Source organism: Trichechus manatus, unplaced genomic scaffold (genome assembly GCF_000243295.1).
Source record: "Trichechus manatus latirostris isolate Lorelei unplaced genomic scaffold, TriManLat1.0 scaffold00180, whole genome shotgun sequence".
In the NCBI taxonomy this organism is placed as follows: Eukaryota; Metazoa; Chordata; class Mammalia; order Sirenia; family Trichechidae; genus Trichechus; species Trichechus manatus.
The window spans coordinates 2,042,907-2,062,777 of NW_004444116.1; the positions used below are offsets into that span (position 1 = coordinate 2,042,907).

General features: G+C 40.6%; 3 non-coding genes across 3 annotated transcripts; all 3 read right to left on the reverse strand.

Annotated features, from left to right (window-relative positions):
* Window positions 1-3,591: 3,591 nt before the first annotated feature.
* On the reverse strand, window positions 3,592-3,663 carry TRNAA-CGC (transfer RNA alanine (anticodon CGC)). Its single transcript has one exon. It is a non-coding gene; the product is annotated as a tRNA-Ala (tRNA).
* A 3,221-nt stretch (window positions 3,664-6,884) lies between these two features.
* TRNAA-UGC (transfer RNA alanine (anticodon UGC)) lies at window positions 6,885-6,956 on the reverse strand. Its single transcript has one exon. It is a non-coding gene; the product is annotated as a tRNA-Ala (tRNA).
* An 11,718-nt stretch (window positions 6,957-18,674) lies between these two features.
* On the reverse strand, window positions 18,675-18,748 carry TRNAT-AGU (transfer RNA threonine (anticodon AGU)). Its single transcript has one exon. It is a non-coding gene; the product is annotated as a tRNA-Thr (tRNA).
* Window positions 18,749-19,871: the final 1,123 nt, after the last annotated feature.

Consider the following 19,871-nt stretch of genomic DNA (forward strand, 5'->3'; position numbering starts at 1 on the left):
CCTGGAAGGATGTTAAAAATAATCTTCTGGCTAGCTTCACTTCTCCATTGAAAGGTGATATTCAAAAATTACAATTTCAATTACAAGAACAGCTCTTGAGATTACAATCAGAGTCTAATAAGGCTACACTTAACACACTTAATGATTTTGCCTACTGGCTCAGTCCCACGCATTGGTTCTCTGGACTCAATCTCCGTGTCTGGATCCTTTTTGCTATAGGATGTTTAATAGTCTTGTGCCTCCTTATAGTCATCCGATGTCTCTACTCCCTGAAGATCTCCCATCACCAACAGAAGTCGGCCTTCTATGCCTGGACCATTCGCTACCAGTTACCTAAACAGGAGATGGGAAAAATAAAGACCTCCTCTTAAGAAGGCCCTTCCTATGTTATTATTTTGATAATCAGTAATTACCTGTATTTGCCTAATCAGTAAGTTCCCAGTGAAAATTTGTTATGTGTAAATTCCTCTATATTTTCTGCTTCTCGTAGTTAGATGCTTCTGTATAGATAGATTTCTAAGTTAGATGATTGCTTTCCAATTGATAGTAAATTTGTGTAAATCAGTGTTTGTTTGATTGTTATATCTGTTATGATGTGTAAATTGCCCTTATTAGTGATTCCCTTGCAAGTAATAGTGAAGCTGTGTAAATCATTGCTTGTTTGATTGTTAATGAATCTTTGAGCCTATATAAATCTGCAAACCTTTAAGAATAATAATTTCAGTGGATGTTAAAAGTTAGTGTTTACCTGACAAAATGAGAGTCAGAGGAAACCCATGGGTCCAACAATCAGGATATTACTAGTGCAGAGGATTATATTATCCTCATAAGATCATCCTCTATTGTCTTACACACCTAAAAGGAACATTGAGTCTGCTTATTCCGGCTATGCAATTGATAAGAGCATCACTCTTACTTAGTAATCTGGTGAAGAACCAGATGGTATCCGGTGGAAAACCAGCACTGTGAGTTTAAAGAGCCTGCTATGGCCGCCATCTAGGAGACTAAGTCCAGGTGTTACTCATAGCTATGCTACTTCTCCTCCTTAAATATATGGAGTGTGCCCCAGCCATAGCTGGGCTCACAAGGACTCACTAAGACTCCAGGCCCTGAGGTGTGGAGACAGTAGCTGAGATAATCTTAGACTTTATCTCGTAGAGAAAATTTTACTTTATCCTACCAGACACTTGCTGGACCAGTGGAAACCCTCTTGATTCTTATTTCATTAACTAAACAAAAGGGGGGAAATGTGGGGATATATGCCATTTAAACATGGCTGCACTATTGACAACTGCAGCCCCCACAGGCCTCTATGCTGCACAGCATGTTGAGACTTGTCCCCGACATGTTGAGACTTGTCCCCAACATGTTGAGACGTGTCATGACTTGTTTCCCCAAACCGATTGTCCCTTTACTGATTGGCTTGTTTACCTGAATTCCTTCTCCCTTGCCCGCACCCAAAGCCCATTGTTCTGTTATTTGCTTCACTGCTTGCTGTATTGACTATAAGTAAACTCCTGCGACTGAAGCCAGGGTCGACTCCTCAGAGTGACCCTCCTGGCCCCACTTCTCTGTAAGAGTTGTGTTTGGTTACTGTCTCCACCGCCTGAACATTTGCCTCAACTGCGATAACACACAACCTTAACGATCACACCCTACCCCAAACACTTTTAGCCCCATCTCCCTCTGGGACACTTGATGAGGTTTTACCTTGTTGTTGTTACCTGCCTAAGTCTTCAGTCTGACTCTGATTCATGGTGTCCTTACCTACAATAGAAGGTTATGTTTCCCGACCAGTATCATCTTCGAAATCGCCAGCACGTTCAGGTTCATTGTTGAGTCTATTGCCCCAGTCCATCTCATCGAGTTTCTCCCCGACCTTCGATGGCCCTCTACTTTACTAAACATGATGTCCTCCCCTAGGAATTGATTCCTCCTGATGGCATGGCCAAAGCAAGCGAGTAGTACAATATTCTGTTCTGATTCATAAGGTTTTCATTGGTTAATTTTTAGAAATAGATCACAAGGCCTTTCTTACTACTCTGTCTTAGTCTGGAAGCTCGGCTGAGACCTGTCCACAACGGTTCACCCTGGTGGTATTTGAAATACCAGTGGCATAGCTTCCAGCATCATAGCAACACACAAGACACCACAGTAGGACAAACTAACAGACAGTGGTGTCACTTAACAAAACAAAACAAAACAAAACAAAAAACCTCTTGCCATCTAGTTGATTCCAACTCATAGTAACCCTATTGGACAGAGTAGAAGTGCCCCACAAAGTTTCCAATGAGTGACTGGTAGATTCGAACTGCAGACTCTTTGGTTTGCAGCCGAGCTCTTAAAACCACTGGGCGACCAGGGCGCCAAAACTTTAAGGCCCTAATGGGAATCGAACCCAGGATCTTCTGTTTACAAGACACACACTTTGTACCAATTAAACCATAGAGCCACGTTGTACTTGAATATCCATTGCTATCCAGTCGATTGTGACCGTATAGGACAGGGTACAAATGCCCCATAGGATTTCCAAGGAGCAACTAGTGGATTTGAACTGCTGATCTTTTGGTTAACAGCAAAGTTTTTCAACCATTTCGCCATCAGGGTTCCACATTACTTTAGCTGTTATGAAATCATTTAAAGCTTTTAGAGCAAAAACTGAAGTTCAGTGAGGAAATGTAGAAGGTAAGAAATTTAAATCCTCTATTGGAATCGACTAGACGGAGTTGCTCCTGCGATTTTATTTCAGCTTGGTGTTTTGGCTTAGGAGGTAGTGGGGCGTTGGTGGATGTATTGTGCGTAAACCTCCTGTGAACTTCGAGTTCATATGGATCAAAATTACCTGTGCTTCGGAAACTCGGGATGGAACCTTGAAAATCTGTTGGTTGAATGCTCGCTCATCTAAGCTATTCTGGCGAACCTGAGAGCTGGCTCCCTACAGTCTTTCAAATTATGTTTTAAATGTTCGTGTGGCAAAGGTTTAGCTAAGTGCCACCGTATTTTTGTCCAACGTCTACGCACTTACTCAGAAAAACTTGGGACCTAAGGCCCAGCACTTCTGCTTATTGGATCCAATTCTCCGAGGAGGCGACTGAGGGAGGGCAGACAAGCGAGGCGTTAGAGGACCAGTGCTCTTCCTCCTTAGACGACCCAGTGCTCATAAGACTAAGGAAACACATGAAGTTTTTTTGCAGAACTGCTTAGTTTTTCTCATTTCCGGTCTGCTTTTTCTGTACTGCTCTTTAATGATACTGCCAAATGGAACTCAAGTTAATGGGTCCATTTACGTGGTTGCAGACCTCATACTTTGGGCTGACAAGATTCTGATGGGTGTGGTTCCTTCTTTTCTTCTCTTCCATCCTTCTTCCCTTTGTCGATGCCTGTAGTTTGGGTGACACTAAGGCGCTTGGGACGGGAATGGTACACTGTTAACAGCAATTCATTGTATTTTTTTTTTTTTTTTTATGTGAGCAGGAAAAAGAGTGTCAAAATGTGCAAAAGAACAGTAGAAGGGATGAGATGGAAAGAACAGGTGGGGAAATCAGATGGAAAGAACGGGTGTGGGAATGAGATGGTTATGAAAAACTCAGCTGGAGGCGCCGGGGATTGAACCCGGGACTTCGTACTTGCGGAGCACGCGCTCTACCACTGAGCTACACCCCCCAACTTATCAGGTGTTATTCGAAATTATTTATAAAGGTTTAGTTGTGTTTTCTTCTCTGGTCGCTAGAGAAAACCCGCGGGATTATACTCCACTCTTGGTGAAATTTCTTAACTGGATACTCTCTAGCTGCTTCACGAGGAGAAGGGCAACTGGATTGTAGTCCGAATGACACCTTTTGTGATCCTGGGACCTTCCCGCTCCTGTTAGTCTGCTCTAAAGTCCACTCACCAGCAAACTGGGTGAAAGTTACTTGACTCCACCAGGAAAAGTGCCAGAAAAATCACAGATTTCCAACACAAATCTCCAGCCATACTAGCTCAAATGAAGTGCTCCTTAGTCCAGAGGAAGCCGCCAGCTTTAGTTGAACCGAAGAATTCAACTCGATACCAAGTTGCGTCAGTCAGATGCCCCACCACCATCCATTTTCCAGCTGACGCTCTATTCCCATTCACTCGTCAGACATTCTGTGATTGCGCTCAGTTCTGGTTTCACACTTCCATCTCTGGTCCTCGTTTGAGGATGGTGTCCACAAAGGAATTTAGGAAAAAGCAAACGAACAACCAAAAACATTTTCAAGATTCCATCAATTTTAAATAACTGATTTTTTTTTCCCGGGTAGGAGAGTGAATAGGGCAAGCGCAAACTCAGGGCGGCGGAGCAAGGATATGGAGCACCCAGCAAAGTCGTCAAACTGCCTTCCTTCCAACAACCCATTATCACAACGGGAAAGGCTGCTATAGATCTAGATATTTCAAAGAGAAAAGCCAAAGAGCCCGGGAAACCTTCAAAGACTGCCTGCCATCAATGAATTGATAAACCGGAGGATGTCCTGGATACTGCAAAGCAGATTGGGTTGAGCTGGCCGGGAGAGAAAGAGGTAATGGTTGTTCCCTCACTGGGATGCCATCAGCTCAGCGTGTAGCACTGATGATCTCCATTTTGAGTTCAAAGCGTCACTCTGCTTTTTTATCAGGATCCTCCGTATGATACTGATGCAAGTATTCCAGCAGGTTTTCATTTAAAGGCTGAACAAAATATGGAACAAAAATGTTTACTGGCGAAGACAAGGAAGATTGAAGACGTGTAATTCCAATTCTCCTTGCCTTAGACTTCTAGAAAATCTCCTTGAGAAAGTGAGTGCAGGAGGGTGTTTGTTGTTCGGTGACTTGCTGCAGGAAAGAGAATTGTTTTGACCAAATTTACTGACCTTTCGTATAGACCTTTCCTCGGGAGCTCTCCCAAATGTCATCCACAACTTTACTTTAACTGGCACTTTGGAGTTTAGAAAACACTGCATTCCTTGAGAGATATCCTTCTGTTAGCCTCTTACTTTTTCTTTTCTTTCTATCCTTCTTTTTCTTTCCTGTTCCTCAGTAAACTGAAATGGAACTAAAGACGCATGGGCTCACTTATGTGGTGGTAACACGTGTTCCTCCCCTTTTGGAGATCTTCAGTGAGCCAGATCTTTCTTTCTCATTCCTCCTTGTCTTACTTGGGCTAATGCAGTCAGGTTGGTAGTTGCCAGGTCATTGAAATAAATCAGTTCTAGAGGCAATCAGTTGGATGATGGAATTACTTTGGATGTGAGCAGGGAATAAAAATGATTAAAGAAATTTTAATAATGAAGGCAAGTTAGATAAGTTATTGAAGTACAGCATTGAAGGGGAAAGAGAAAACAATAATGAAGGAGCCTGGGATTACCTGGCCTTTCCTGCATGCTTAGGCTGTGCTCTCCCACCAAGCTATACAACCAGGAAATCCTCTATACTTCAGTAATTTCTCTATAACTGGTCACCACTCTGGTTCCTGTGTATTCTAGGGCTTAATAGTTAGTAGGACAAAGTCTACTCTACAGTATTTAACTTCACTTTCAGAAAATCCTAGACTAGATTTTTTTCTTTTTTTTTCTTTTTTGCAGCTAGGCCATGAGAAAAATAACTGAATTCCTAGACCAAAAGGTCCCGTTCCTGTTTCCCAATCCAGTCAGCCCACTCAAAGTGCGGCTCATCTACAGGCTACCAGAGTGGTTCTTTTCCACAACAAGTGAGAGTCCTAGGTCAGACTATTCTATCTCCAGTTCTCTTTCTTTCAACTTCATTTCTCTCTGCCTACAAAACTGCTAGTAAGACACAAGAGATAGTGCACAAAAACATAAACAGTGGCATGTGCACTGCCTCAGAAAATTTAAGACATAGTGTGGATAAAAGATAAAAATGAATCAATTAACCATATTTGATGGGAAATGAAGTACGATGAGATGAGTAACTTTAGAGTTGGCCAGGAAATTCAGACATGTATTCACCTTGATCAGATTTCAGGAAGTGCCCTTGCTGTAATTGCAAAATGGGTTGAATATAATTTCTCCTTTGCCCATCTGTCCTCTTTGCTAATCAGGGACTGTTTTAGTCATCTAATGCTGTATATCAAACTATTCCAAAATTTAATGGCTTTAAAAACCTACCCATTTCATTTGCTCACATTTCCTGGGTCAGAAATTTGGTCCGGGCAAGGCTGGACATTTCTTCTGCTCCTCAGGTATCAACTGGTATTGTTTACTGCTCTGCATTCAGCTAGTAGCTGAGTTAGTCTCAAAGGTTCAAGAAGGCTTCACTCCTGTGACTAGTGTTATCAGTGCCGCTCTATGTTGCTTTCTCTTAGCCTTTCTCTCTCCATGTTGATAGTTTGGGCTTTCTCATACATGGTAGTCCTATAATAGTTGGATTTCTCACATGGCGGTTTCCAAGGTGGAGTTTTCTAAGAGAAGAAAAAGCAGCAACTGTAGATCTCTTAAAGCTATCTATGAAAGGAAACAGCATCAATGACACCAGCTCCTCAGAGGACAATCACTTCTACTATTTTTGCAATCTCAGCACTCTTAATTTCCCCCAATGATTAGTGTCTTCTGCATTAATTATTATGGCTAAAGAAATGGTGCTTATGATTCTTCTCGTTTGTGTCTTTTTCTTTTCAGTAATATTGCAAAATCGTAGTCTAGGTGAAAAAGGTGGCTCACTTGGTGGCATTTGGGGATGTGGCTAAGATTGTTCTTTTAATTTCTTCCTTCTGCTGTCGCAGCAGCCATGTTTATATTCCTTGTGATCAAGAACTAGTGGAGGGGCGGAAGGTAACAAAGAGTGGAAAAGTAGGCGAGCCAACTCCGTATTGTCGAAGTTTTGCTCCAGTAGAAATAGTGTTGCAGATCAAAAACGTGAAACAGCCGTGGAGGTGCCAGGGATCGAACCCGGGACCTCATACGTGCAAAGCATACGCTCTACCACTGAGCTACACCCCCAGGCAATGCTGGGAGCTGTTTTGTCTTTCACTAGGAAATATGATGTATGTTTTTTGCAGTTTTTTGGAAAGTTTTTTTTTTTTTTTGGTCAGTAGAAAGTCCATTCTGTTAACTCCATCACTTCTATAACGTTTAAACTGTATCCTTTTCTTGCAGCTATGCTCAAGAAAGTTAACTGAATTGTAGACTAAATGGTACTGTTTCAGCTCCCAGGTTCCTTCTATCCCCGTCAGTCCTCTCCAAGATCTACTCTCCATCCAAATGCCTGCTTTTCTTTCTTTTATTTAAACCACTTTCACGGAAAGTCCTAGGATGGAGTTTTCTCTTGTCTTCATTCTCTTCCTTTCTACTTTTCTTTCTCGCATAGACCACTGTACGTAGTCTGTCTCGGAGATCTTGTTCTACTCATGTTTTTAAGTATCTTCGATCTGCAGTTAGTCAGCCTGTCTCTTCACTTTCTATACTCAGCCTTGCCTTTCTCATCATCAATCGCTAAGTGCTGTCAGATGCGGTTGAGTCTGTCCCGACTCATAGTAACCCTGTGTACAACAGAATGAAATAATACCCTGTTCTGACCCATCCTCACAATCATTGCTATGCTTGATCCAATCGTTGAAACCACTATGTCAATCCATCTCGTTAAGTGTCTTCCACTCTTTCGCTCACCCTCTACTTTACCAAGCATGATGTCTTGCTCTATGCACTTGTCTTTCCTGCTAACATATCCAAAGTAGATGAGATGAAGTCTCACCATTCTCACTTCTAAGAAACACTCTGGCTGTACTTGTTCCAAGACAGAGTTATTCATTTTTCTGGCAGTCCATGGTATATTCAATATTCTTCACCAACACCATAATTCAAAGGCATCAATCCTTTGATCTTTCTTATTTATTGTCCAGCTTTGGCATGCATATGAGGCGATGGGAAATACCATGGCTTGGGTCTGGTGCACCTTAGTCCTCAAAGTGACATCTTTTTTTTTTAACACTTGAAAGAGGTCTTCTGCAGTAGATTTGCCCAATATAATACATCATGTGATTTCTTGACTGCTGCTTCCATGGGCATGAAATCCTCAGCAACTTCAATATTTCCTCCGTTTATTAGGATGGTGCTTTTTGGTCCAGTTGTCAAAGTTTTTGTTTTCTTTACGTTACAGTGTAATCCATATTGAAGGCTGTGGTCTTTGATTTTCATCAGTAAGTGCTTCAAGTCCTCTTCACTCTCAGCCACTAAGGTTGTGTCATCTGCATACTGCAAGCTGTATCTATAAGTAAACTCCAGGATACCTTCCCCCCCAAAAATCCAGAAAGCACCTTGTTATCAATATGTGCAGCGTGAAAATCATTATTTTTTTTTCTATTGTGCTGTTTCCCTAAATTCCATGTCTTGAAAAATGGCAAGTCCAGAGAAGTGTTAGTGTTTCTCCCAGTAAGCAGATAGTCTTGTGGATTTTGATGCATTTATGTTCTGACCTCCTCCAGTCTCAACTCCTTCTGGTCAGGAACCACATCATCATCACCTTCAATCAAGTAATTATCAAGCCATTAAGCTGGACAATCATGAGGATCACCTCATTTGCTTTCTGTCTTTTTAGGAATATTCTCTTTCATTGCCTCATATGTAGTGTCTTGAAAATCTTTATTTGACATATTTTGTCTGCATTTTGGTTGTTTCAGGTGGGAGGGTTTTCCAGTCCCCATTACTTCATCTTTTGAGAAATAGAAGTCAATATTTACTCTTTATTACTGGGTTTTACCAATTTGATTATGATGTGCCTTGGTGTAGTTATCTTCATGATTCTTGTGCTTGGGATGCATTAATCTTCTTGGACCTGTGTGTTTATAGTTTTCAACAAATTTGGAAAAATTTCAGCGTTTATTTTGTCAAATATTTTATCTATCTTATCCTTTTTCTCCTCTCCTTCAGGGACTGTAATTACATATATACTAAGCTGCATGGTTCACTGACACTTTGTTCTTGTTTAAAAATAAAAATCTTTTTGTGTTTCATTTTGGATAGTTTTTACTTTATTGTAGACTCATCTTTTCTTCTATAGCGTCTTATTTGCTGGTAAACATAGCTGGTATATTTTTTCGTATCAGATATCATATTTTCCATCTAGAAATTCAGTTGGATTTTTGTTAGGGATTGAATTGCGTAACACATATGTATTGAATTCCTGGCCCCTAAACCTGTAGGTATGATCCTGTTTAGAAATAGAGTTTTCTTTGATGCATTTATGTTCTGACCTCCTCCAGTCTCAACTCCTTCTAGATCATACCCAATAAGGTGAGCCCTAAACCTAATCACTCTTGAGTTACAAAAAAAGAGAAGAATAGACACAGAGAAACACATATAGCAAAGAAAGATGCCAAGGAATGCAAGGAACACCTAGGAAATCATAGTGATACAACAAGGCAGAACCTCCCCCTAAAGCCATGCCTTGAATTCAGACCACCAGTCAGCCTCCAGAACTGCCGACTTGCAGTATTTACATTATGGCAGCTATCTTAGTTATCTAGTGCTGCTATAACAGAAATACCACAAGTGGATGGCTTTAACAAACAGACATTTATTTTCTCACAGTATAGGAGGCTAGAAGCCCAAATTCAGGGTGCTGGCTCTAGGAGAAGACTTTCTGTCTCCGATGGCTCTGGAGAAAATTCACTGTCTCTTTTAGCTTCTGCTCCTAGGCTATTTTCATGTATCCTGTCATCTCTCTTTATCCATCGCCGCTCCTAGCTTGCTCTTTTCATCTCTTTATATCACAAAAGAGATTGACGCACGATATACTCCTACTCTAATTCTGCCTTATTAACATAACAAACACACTCCATTCCTAAATCGGATTATAACCACGACCATAGGGTTAGGATTTACAGCACATATTTTTCAGGGACACAATTCAATCCATAACATTCCGTCTTTTAGCCCCCAAAATTCATGTCCTTGCCACATGCAAAACACATTCACATCATAACGTCATCCCAAAAGTCTTAAGTCCAAGTCCAAAATCTCATCTTCTGAACCATCTATATCAAATATGGATGAGACTTCAGGCGTATTCCATCCTGGGGCAAAATTCTTCATCTGTGAACCTGTGAAATCTAGAATACAGGTTACCTGTTTCCAAAGGACAATGGTGGAACGGGAGCAAGGTAACCATTTCAATTACAAATGGGAGATATTGGAGGGAAAGAAGGGATAACAGGCGCTAAGCAAGTTCAAAACCCAGCAGAACAATTTACATTAGCTCTCAAGGCTTGAAAATACTCTTCTGTTCTTTTGGACCATCTGGGCACAGGCCCTGCCCTCCAGACTCTGGATTCTGGGTGGAGGCTCCTCAGCCCTGGGCTTCAGCTCCACCTTCCAGGCCACCGGGATGTCAACTCTGCTTCCTTGGCGGCTTTGGGCAGTCCATCTGAGTGGTAATCTCATACCTTCAGCCCTGAAAGGCCCCATCCTTTTGCCCTTTGGGCATGGCAGCCCTGCCACCTCAGCTTTAGAGAGCTGACCCCATCCTCTAGGCCAAAGTGAATGGCAGCCCCACACTCTGGAACAGAGTTGATGAAGATCTGATTCTTTGAAACCTAGTAAGCCATGGCTCTACCCTTTGACACTCCAGAGGCTATGGCCCTACACACTGAGACCCCAGAGGCTGTGACCTCACTCTCTGAGACCGAGGCACCTCTGCTTCCTGTACTCTTTCTGATAGTTCTTTTGATCTAACAGCTTATCCAAAGATGGTCCTTTTCTTTTCTTGGAGGACAGTAGACATAGCTCCTTTGACCTGTTTCCTGCCTGTAGAATTCCAAGAGGCAGACAGCTGTCTTTCCTTTCTTTCTCTCTGTCCCCTTCAGACTAAATTGATGGATTTTCTGTTGTGGTAGTTGGTTAGGTCCATCAGTCACAGGCTTAATCTCTTTAACAAAAGATTGTGTATACATGTCCTTGATGAAAATTACAGGACATGGGTCCCTAGTTTGTAGAATGGAATTTTTTAAAATCTTTAAGATTTGTTTTCATTTTGCACGGTTCATTTTTAAATCCATCTCTTTCCTCTAGCATTTTACTGTAAGCCCAAGGAGAAACCATGCCACTCCTTTGAGATCTTGCTTAGAAATCTCAACCAGATATCCAACTTCATCACTTTCAAGTTCTACCTTCCAATAAACATTTGAACATAATGTAAACAATTTCTTTGCCCCTTCATAAAAAGCATGGCCGTTCCTTCATTGTCCAATCACCTGTTCATCATTTTCTTTTAAATCCTCATCAGAAGCACATTTATTGCCCATATTCTGGTGCTGGTGCCATATATATTATCTAAGACAATAGAGAATTTCTCTATATTGCTCCTTACTTCCTTCTGAGCCCTCACGAGAACTGCCTTTGACATTCATAATTCTACCAACACTCTTTTCAAGGCAATCTAGTCTTTTACAATTAGGCACCTTAAAACTCTAACCTCTACCCATTACCCAATTCCAAAATCACTTCGACATTTTAGGTATCTGCTAGAACAGCACCCTATTTCTTAGTACCAAATTTCATACTAGTTATCTAGTGCTGCTGTAACGGAAATACCAGAAGTAGATGGCTTTAACAAACAGAAATTCATTTTCTCACAGTTAAGGAGGTTGGAAGTCCAAATTCAAGGTTCCAATACTAGAGGAAGGCCTTCTCTCACTGTCATCTCTGCAGGAAGGTCCTTGCCTCTTTTAGCTTCTACTCCTGGGAGATCTTCATGTAGCTTGGCATCTCTCTTCCCCTGTCTCTGCTTCTTGCTTGTTTGTTGAATCTCTTTATATCTCAAAAGAGATTGACTCAAGATTCACCCTACGCTTCTCCTGTCTCATTAACATACCAAAAACAACCCAGTCCCGTATGGGATTATAACCACAGGCATCAAACAAAAAAATAAATCTGTTGCCATTGAATAGAGGTTAGGATTTACAACACATATTTTAGGGGACACAGTTCAATCCATAACAGCAGCACTAGCAAATTAAGGTGGTTTTTTAAAAAATATAATATTCCATGTCTCTATAACATGCTCATGCTTTCCTCTTCCTTCCTGAATATATGAAATAAATTTATAATAGCTGCTTTAATATTCTTATTTACTGATCCTATCATATGTTATTTCTTGGTCTGTTTTGTTGACCGATTTTTATATTTAATTTGGGTCCTATTTTCCTGCTTCTTTGCATGCCTGGTAGTTTTTATTGAATCCTGCATTGCATCTGTTTGTTGAAACATCTCAGTTGATATTCCATCAATTCCTAGAGCCTTGTTTTTCAACAATGCCTTCAGTGCACCTTGGACTTCCTTCATTATCATTGGTTCTTGATCATATGCTACCTCCTGAAATGTTTGAACATTGACTAATTCTTTTTTGGTACAGACTCTGTGTATTCCTTCCATCTTTTATTTTTTTGATGCTTCCTGCATCTTTTAATATTTTGCCCATAGAATCCTTCAAAATTGTAACTCAGGCTTGAAATTTTTCTTCAGTGCTTTTAGCTTGTGAAATGCTGAGTGTGTTTGTCCCTTTTGGTGTTCTAACTCCAGGTCTTCGGACATTTCATTATAATACTTTACTTTGTCTTCTAGAGCTGTTCTTTGAAATTTTCTGTTTAGCTCTTTTACATTATCATTTATTCTATTTGCTTTAGCTACTCTATGTTCAAGAGCTAGTTTCAGAGTCTCTTCTGACATTTGCTCTTTTCTTTCTTTTGTGTTCTTTTAAAGACCTTTTGCTTTCTTCATCTATGTCCTTGATGTCATTTCACAACTCATCTGTCTTCAAACATTAGTGTTCAGTGAGTCATATGTATTCTTGAAATGGTCTCTACATTTAGGTGAGATATACTCAGTGTAGTACTTTGGCTTTTGGTAATGTAAATACTGTAATGTAAATACAGACCTTAGTAATGTAAAATTCACATTGCCTAAGTGCTCAATCATCTATGCCAAGAAATTTGGAAGACAACTTCCTGGCCATCCACCTGGAAGAGATCCATATTTGTGCCCATTCTGAAGAAAGGTGATTCAACAGAATGCAGAAATTATCGAACAATATCATTAACATCAAACACAAGTAAAATTTTACTGAAGATAATTCAAAAATGATTGCAGCTGTACATCGACAGGGAACTGCCAGATTTCAAGCAGGATTCAGAAGAGGACATGGAACTAGGGATGTTATTGCTGATGTCAGACAGATCTTGGCTGAAAGCAGAGAATACCAGAAGGATGTTTACCTCTGTTTTATTGACTATGCAAAGGCATTCAACGTCATGATAAACAGAAAAAATATTGAAGTTGTCAAGGATTTCCTTTTACTTGGATCCACAATCCATGCCCGTGGAAGCAGCAGTCAAGAAATCATACAACGTATTATTGCATCAGGCAAATCTGCTGCAAAAGACCTCTTTAAAGTGTTAGAAAGCAAAGATGTCACATTGAAGACAAAGGTGCTCTGACACAAGCCATGGTATTTTCAACTGCCTCATGTATGAGAAATCAAGACAATGAATAAGGAAGACTGAAGAAGAGTTGATGTCTTTGAATTATAATGTTGTTAAAGAATATTGACTATACCATGGACTGCCAGAAGAAAGGACAAATCTGTCTTGTAAGAAGTACAGCCAGATGCTCCTAAGAAGTAAGGATGGCAAGACTTCATCTCACGTATTTTGGACAATTATGAGGAGGGATCAGTTGCTTAAGAAGGACATCATGCTTGGTAAAGTAAGGGGTCAACGAAAAAGAGAACCACACAGTGGCTTCAACAATTGGCTCAAAGATAGCAATGATTGTGAGGACGGCACATGATACGGCACTGTTTCATTCTGTTGTACATAAGGTCACTATGAGTAGGAACCGACTCGACGGCACCTAACAACAACAACAAGGGGTGTATTATTTTGTGTATTCCTTGAAACGATTTTGAGGTTTTTTTTCCCCCCGGGGAAACAGTGAAATTATTTGACAACAGTTCAGTCCTTTTGAGGTTTCATTTAAAACTTTACTAGGTAGGACCAGAGTAGCCGTTAGTCTAGTGTTAGTTTGGCCCCACTAAAGAGATAACTTTCTTCCCCTCTACTTGATGCTCCGTGTTGTTAGAAATTCTGCACTCTGACTGTTGGGTGTGTGAACTGCTCCTAATACCAGTGGAACTCTTGGAATTGCTTTACGTGCTCTGTCCAGTAATTTTTTTTTTTTTATGGCTTTGGGTCGTTTCCTCACATCCATATGCCAATCATTACTCTGCTGAAAATTTAAACAGAAGCCCCTGCAGATATCTGGAACTCTCTTTCTGTGCAGCTGTCTTCCCTTCGGTACTCTGCACCATGAATTCTACCTGTTTTGTCTTCCCTGAATTCTCAATTCTGTCTTCCACTAAAGGAAATAGCTGAACTATGTTTGAATTCCTCCTCCCTGTGATATAGCCCAGAATCCCTTTCATGTGGTAAGCTGGGGCAATTGTAGGGCTCTCATTTGTTTCCCTTCTCTCAGGGATCATTGTCTTATACTGGCTATTGTCATGTATTTTTGTTTTGTTTTGCTTATTTTATACTGTTTTATTTACTTTATCCTGTTTTTTAATTGTTTAAAGGAGCAAGGTAAATTTTGTCACTGTTACTCCATCATGGCCAGAAGTAGAAACCATTAATAGGCCTTAGATTCTTACTTTAACATTCTCCCAATTGAAAGGATGTTCTCATGTGCTTTTCCAAATTTTGTTCTCAGCTTATTCTCTCCCCTCAGACAAAGTTATCCACTGCTGTCTATGACTTCTGACTGAAACTAATTTTAGGCAGTGGTGGTTAAGGGGTTGGAGGAGGACAAAGATCAGTAAATCAGAGGGTAGGTTTTCTTGGCCTCCACTTTTAGATTGTTTGGAGTACTAGACAGCGCTCAAAAACAAAGCAAACCGAAAAGAAAATTGCTGTGATGTCTCATATTTTTCTCTTCATTGTGTACTTTATTTTCTATCCTGATAAAAAATGATACTACTAAAAACAAACAAACACCAAAAACAAAAAATAATGGGAGTGAGCCCACTGCTGCAGTGAAATACTTGTTGCCTCAGGCTTCAGTGATCTTGAATTATGGATTATGCCAAGGACAATTGAGTAGAAACTAGCAGCGTTAAAAGTGATCTATTGGAATTGCAATTTATTTCTATGTGAGCAGGAAAAGGCATGTAATGGAATGGGAAAATAAAATAATGTTTGATCTGTGAAGAATAGAGGTGGAAGCATTTTGTAATCCTACATTTTAACACTGAGTTACACTCCCCTGACAATGTGTTTTTTTCTGGAGCTCTTTCATTAAATATAATTATCTTTTTTTTGGTGGGATTTAGAATACATTTTGTTGGACATATAGATTTTCCACCACATTTAATTCCACTGTGTCTGAAACTACTAAATTTCATTCTGTCAACCATCTATACTCTGAGCAATGTAACTAGCTTATAGACCAAATGACAACGTTTCTGCTTTTAGGAATTTTCCATGCTACTTCAAGGTCTTTTTTGCCAGTGGAATGCCTGAATGGTCTTTTCTTGACTCCATAAGGAAAAGCCTCAGAACAGAATTTTCTCTTGTGCTTTCAATTTCTCTCTCTCCACTATTTCTTTCCTTTCTGCTTATAATGCTCCTCTAGCCACCGTTCTCCTTAAGAAAAGAGGAAGGGCAACAGACTGTGAAAAGATATATGTAACACATGTATTTGACATATAGAAGATGATTTTCAACTCAATTAAAAAAAAGTAACTCCCCTAAGTGGGCAAAAGACTTGAATGAGAGGTTTACAAAAGAGGATATTTGAGTGGCCAAAAAACACATGTAAAGGCGCTTACTACCATTAGTCATCACAGAAACGCACTTTTAAATCCATAAAATATTACCACACCTTCACCAGGATGATTCAAATTAAAAGGACTGTCATTTCCAAGAGCTGAGAAACATGTAGAGCAGCAGGAACATTCATATATTGTCAGAAAAAGTTTAAATTGGGACAACCACTTTGAAAAAAGAAACTTAAATTTTTATATAAATTTGTACAACAGCAATTCTACTTCTGGATTTGGCCTAAGAAAAATGTGGGTTTGTTTCCATAAAAGCATATACAAGAATACTCACAAAATCTAAAAACTTAAAATGAAGCAAATATTCATCAACATAGTATATATATATTGATAAATTGTGGTATATTCATACCATGAATATTCACAGCAATGAAAAAGAACAAACTACTGCTGCATGCAACAATCTGCATGAATTTCAGAGACACAATGTTGGTCAAAAGAAGGCAGACACAAAACAGTACATAGTGTATGAGTTCACTTATATGAAGTTTAAAAACAGGTAAAACTAACCTTTGTTGATAGAGGACAGAACAGTGATTATCTTCGGAGGAGGTTATAGACTGGAGGGACCACAAAGAATCTTGGTAGGATGTTGGGGGATGTTCTGTATCTTGACCTGGGTGATTTTATATATATATAAAACCAGGGCTCCATGTATACACATATAGGGAGTCCTGGTAGCACAGTGGTTAAGAGCTTGGCTGCTAACCAAAGATTGGCAGTTTGAATCCACCAGCCACTCCTTGGAAACCCTATGTGACAGTTTGACCCTGTCTTATAGGGTCGCTGTAACATTATATTTGTATACAAATGAAAATTTTATCAAACTGTACACTTACATCTAGCATATATAACAGTATGTAATTATTAATCAATTTAGAATGAAAACCAGAGAGGAAAAAAGAAAACCCTTTCTGGACATTGTCTCTCCTCCAGAGTATTCCGTCTCTTCACTTCCTTTCACATCTAAGTATCCTGTAAGATTAATCCCCACCCCAAACTCCTTCCTCCCTCCCACCTTTCCTTCCTTCCTTCGTTCGTTCATTCCTTCCTTCCTTCTTTCCTTCCTCAACATATCCAGCCCACACTGCCAGGAATAGGATTACATCAACTGAATCCAACCAACGTGGAAGGCAGTAGATTCCAAGCCTTCTTGAATGGGTAAGTATATTGAACGACCAGAGTGCAACACTTAGGAATCTGAAACTTTCCAAAAACAGAAGTTGAAAACAATCGAAGACTTGAAAAAAAAGGTAAAGAATAAGTTCTACCAAGTAGCTGAAATGGCTCAGCTGGGAGTGTGTTAGACTGAAAATCTAAAAGTCCCTAGTTTGAACCCAGGTTTTGGCATTCCAGCTGTTTTAGTCAGCGTTAAGGAGGAGCGACCCGTACAATCCCGTGCTCCACTCTTCTTTTCCTGAAACTCTTCGTAATTGTATCTTAGCCTTGTATTTTCTAATTGATGTCCAGCGGGACAACGGAGCACAGCGCATGAGCAGAAGAAATAAGAGCAAATGAGCGCTGGCCGTTCCTTGCCTCTCTATTTGCATGCAGTGTTAGAGATGCCCCATGAATTTTAGTATTGCACAAAATAAAGACAAACAGTAAAATGCATGCTAATAATTTAAAATATCATTTTTCTCTCATTAGAACGACACGAAATAGCAAATAAAAAACACTATGACAATCTCGAGAGACATCGAGGAAGGAAGGAAAAGTTTTATAGTTTAGTACTTTATTAATCAGCGTTTCCCCCTGCTTTTTTGAATAAGGGACCCCACAGTTTCACTTCGCACTGCGGCCGTACATTTTGTAGCTGGCCCTGGTCAACATTAATAGACATTCATAGGATTATTCCACAAATTTCTTGGATTGAAGACATCCGCTACCAACCTCAGCGCTTCATTCCACACAGACACCTGTGTTTGAAAGACTGGCGAGTATGGTATTAAATTCCATGCCCACGTTCTACACTACCTCCCTGAACTTCAATTAGTTGTTCTTAAATCTTTATATGAAATCAGGATCGAAATACCTGAGATAACACTGCACGAAAAATTCCAAGGGAAGATGTGGTTTGTACCCTGAAACCTGTGAGAGCTGGAACTTGATGGGACTATCTTGTTTTTCCGAGTCTCACAGGTTTTCCGCCTTTGACAAGGTGCGGTCTTACCGCTTTTCTATTGCTCCTTTTAGTGGAAAATATTTGCGTTTTCCTTCTCTAACACGTTTCTGCCTTACCCACGTTCCGGCTTTCGCAGGTTTTACTGTATTTCCAAAAGGAAATATCAAGACAATAGATACCAAAACCAAATCCGATTCCAATTCATAGCGACCCTACAGGATAGGGTAGAATTGCCCCATAGGATTTCCAAGGAGGCGCTGGAGGATTCAAACTGTCGACCTTTTGTTTAACACATGTGCTCCTAACCACTCCACCACCAGGGATCCGAGACAGTAGAGAAAAAAAACCACATCCGTTGCCGTGGAGTCGATTCCAACTCATAACGACCCTATAGGGTAGGGTAGAACTGCCCTTTAGGGTTTCCAAAGAGCGCTTGGTGGATTCAAACTGCCGACCTTTTAAGGGCTATGCCACCAGGGTAGATAGTGCAGTGCAATAACAGTCCTACTCTGCTTTCTTTAGAGAATCCTGTGCTGTGCGGATCTACCTAAACGAGTTCCATTTTGTTTCCAAAGCCTTTGGATACTACCTGTTACATTCGAACGGGGAAGGGCGGTGGGAATCAGTAAAGGTTAAATTTTAAGAGGAAAAAAAAAACACTTCCCTGAGGGGGCGAGCAACCATTCAGTTACTCAAACACCAGTTAGAGAGGCTCCGCTGGGATTTGAACCCAGGATCTCCTGTTTACTAGACAGGCGCTTTAACCAACTAAGCCACGGAGCCCTTGGCGTGGGTCGTTTCGGTTTCTTTCTAGCAGAGGGTACTTTTGTCCTGCTCGTGTATTTCAGAATCGAACCTGAGACAAGAGCCGTACGTTTACCTCTTTTTAATAGAAAAGAAAAACTGCTCTTCTCTTGAACTTTTATTCACTTGGCTTTTGACTGGGTTTAGAGCCACCCAGGCAGTGATCAATAATTTTGACCCAAACATTTATTCACTAGTCATCTTTTTTTCCCTTGCTCTACATAACCTCACTGTATTTGGCTTGGAGTCTCCAAACTGCGTAGAAAACGCAGACAGAAGGCAAAATCCAAGCAAGATCGAAGGGAAGAAACTATTGGCAGAATCCCTCAGAGAACATTGGAACAGTGGCCACGGTAACTTGCAAGGGAATCAATATTCTGATTGACTATTTCCCCCAAGGGAAGGGACTAGCAAAACCTTAAAGGCTTCAAACTCTCCACTTTGTCCACTTGTAGCCAGGGTTACCTCAACTTGTCGGTGCCAGTGCCTAATGATGGGCAGCGAGACTCCAACAGGCTTCACCCGGGACATCTGGGTTGGCTACTCCTTCTCCAGAAGGGGCCCACTCACGGTACCAGGCATTTTCCACACCCTGACAGCAAGATCCCTGCACCTCCAGTGCTCTGGGCTGTTAGAGCCGCAGCCCAAAAGACGCAAGACTGAGACCTTCCCATAGAATACTGAGTCTATTTTCAGCCGAGTTCTCCAGAAAGAACAGGAAGGAGATGATCTATGGGCGTGGGCACGACCTGAGAAGCGAATTAACATTTTTGTCACATCTTTCGTACAACTGGACAGGTCCTCAAACCTCCTCCACCATCGAGGCACAGACTAAACACCGTTTGCCTTTAGTCTAATTTGCGCATGTCCGTCAACCCAGACATGAGTTTATGTATTAGGGGATTCTAAATGATTTTATCTTCTGCCTTATTTTGAAGTTTCATTCGAACTTCTCTTAGCCTGTATCTTCCGAAAGACGAAAAAAACATGTCAACTCTCTGGTTTCTCTTCAGCGCAGATCATCTCCCCAAACAGGCCAGTAAGGCACGACAGAAGCTCAGCTGGAGCTAGGATGTCACTAAAATATATATTGATATTATTA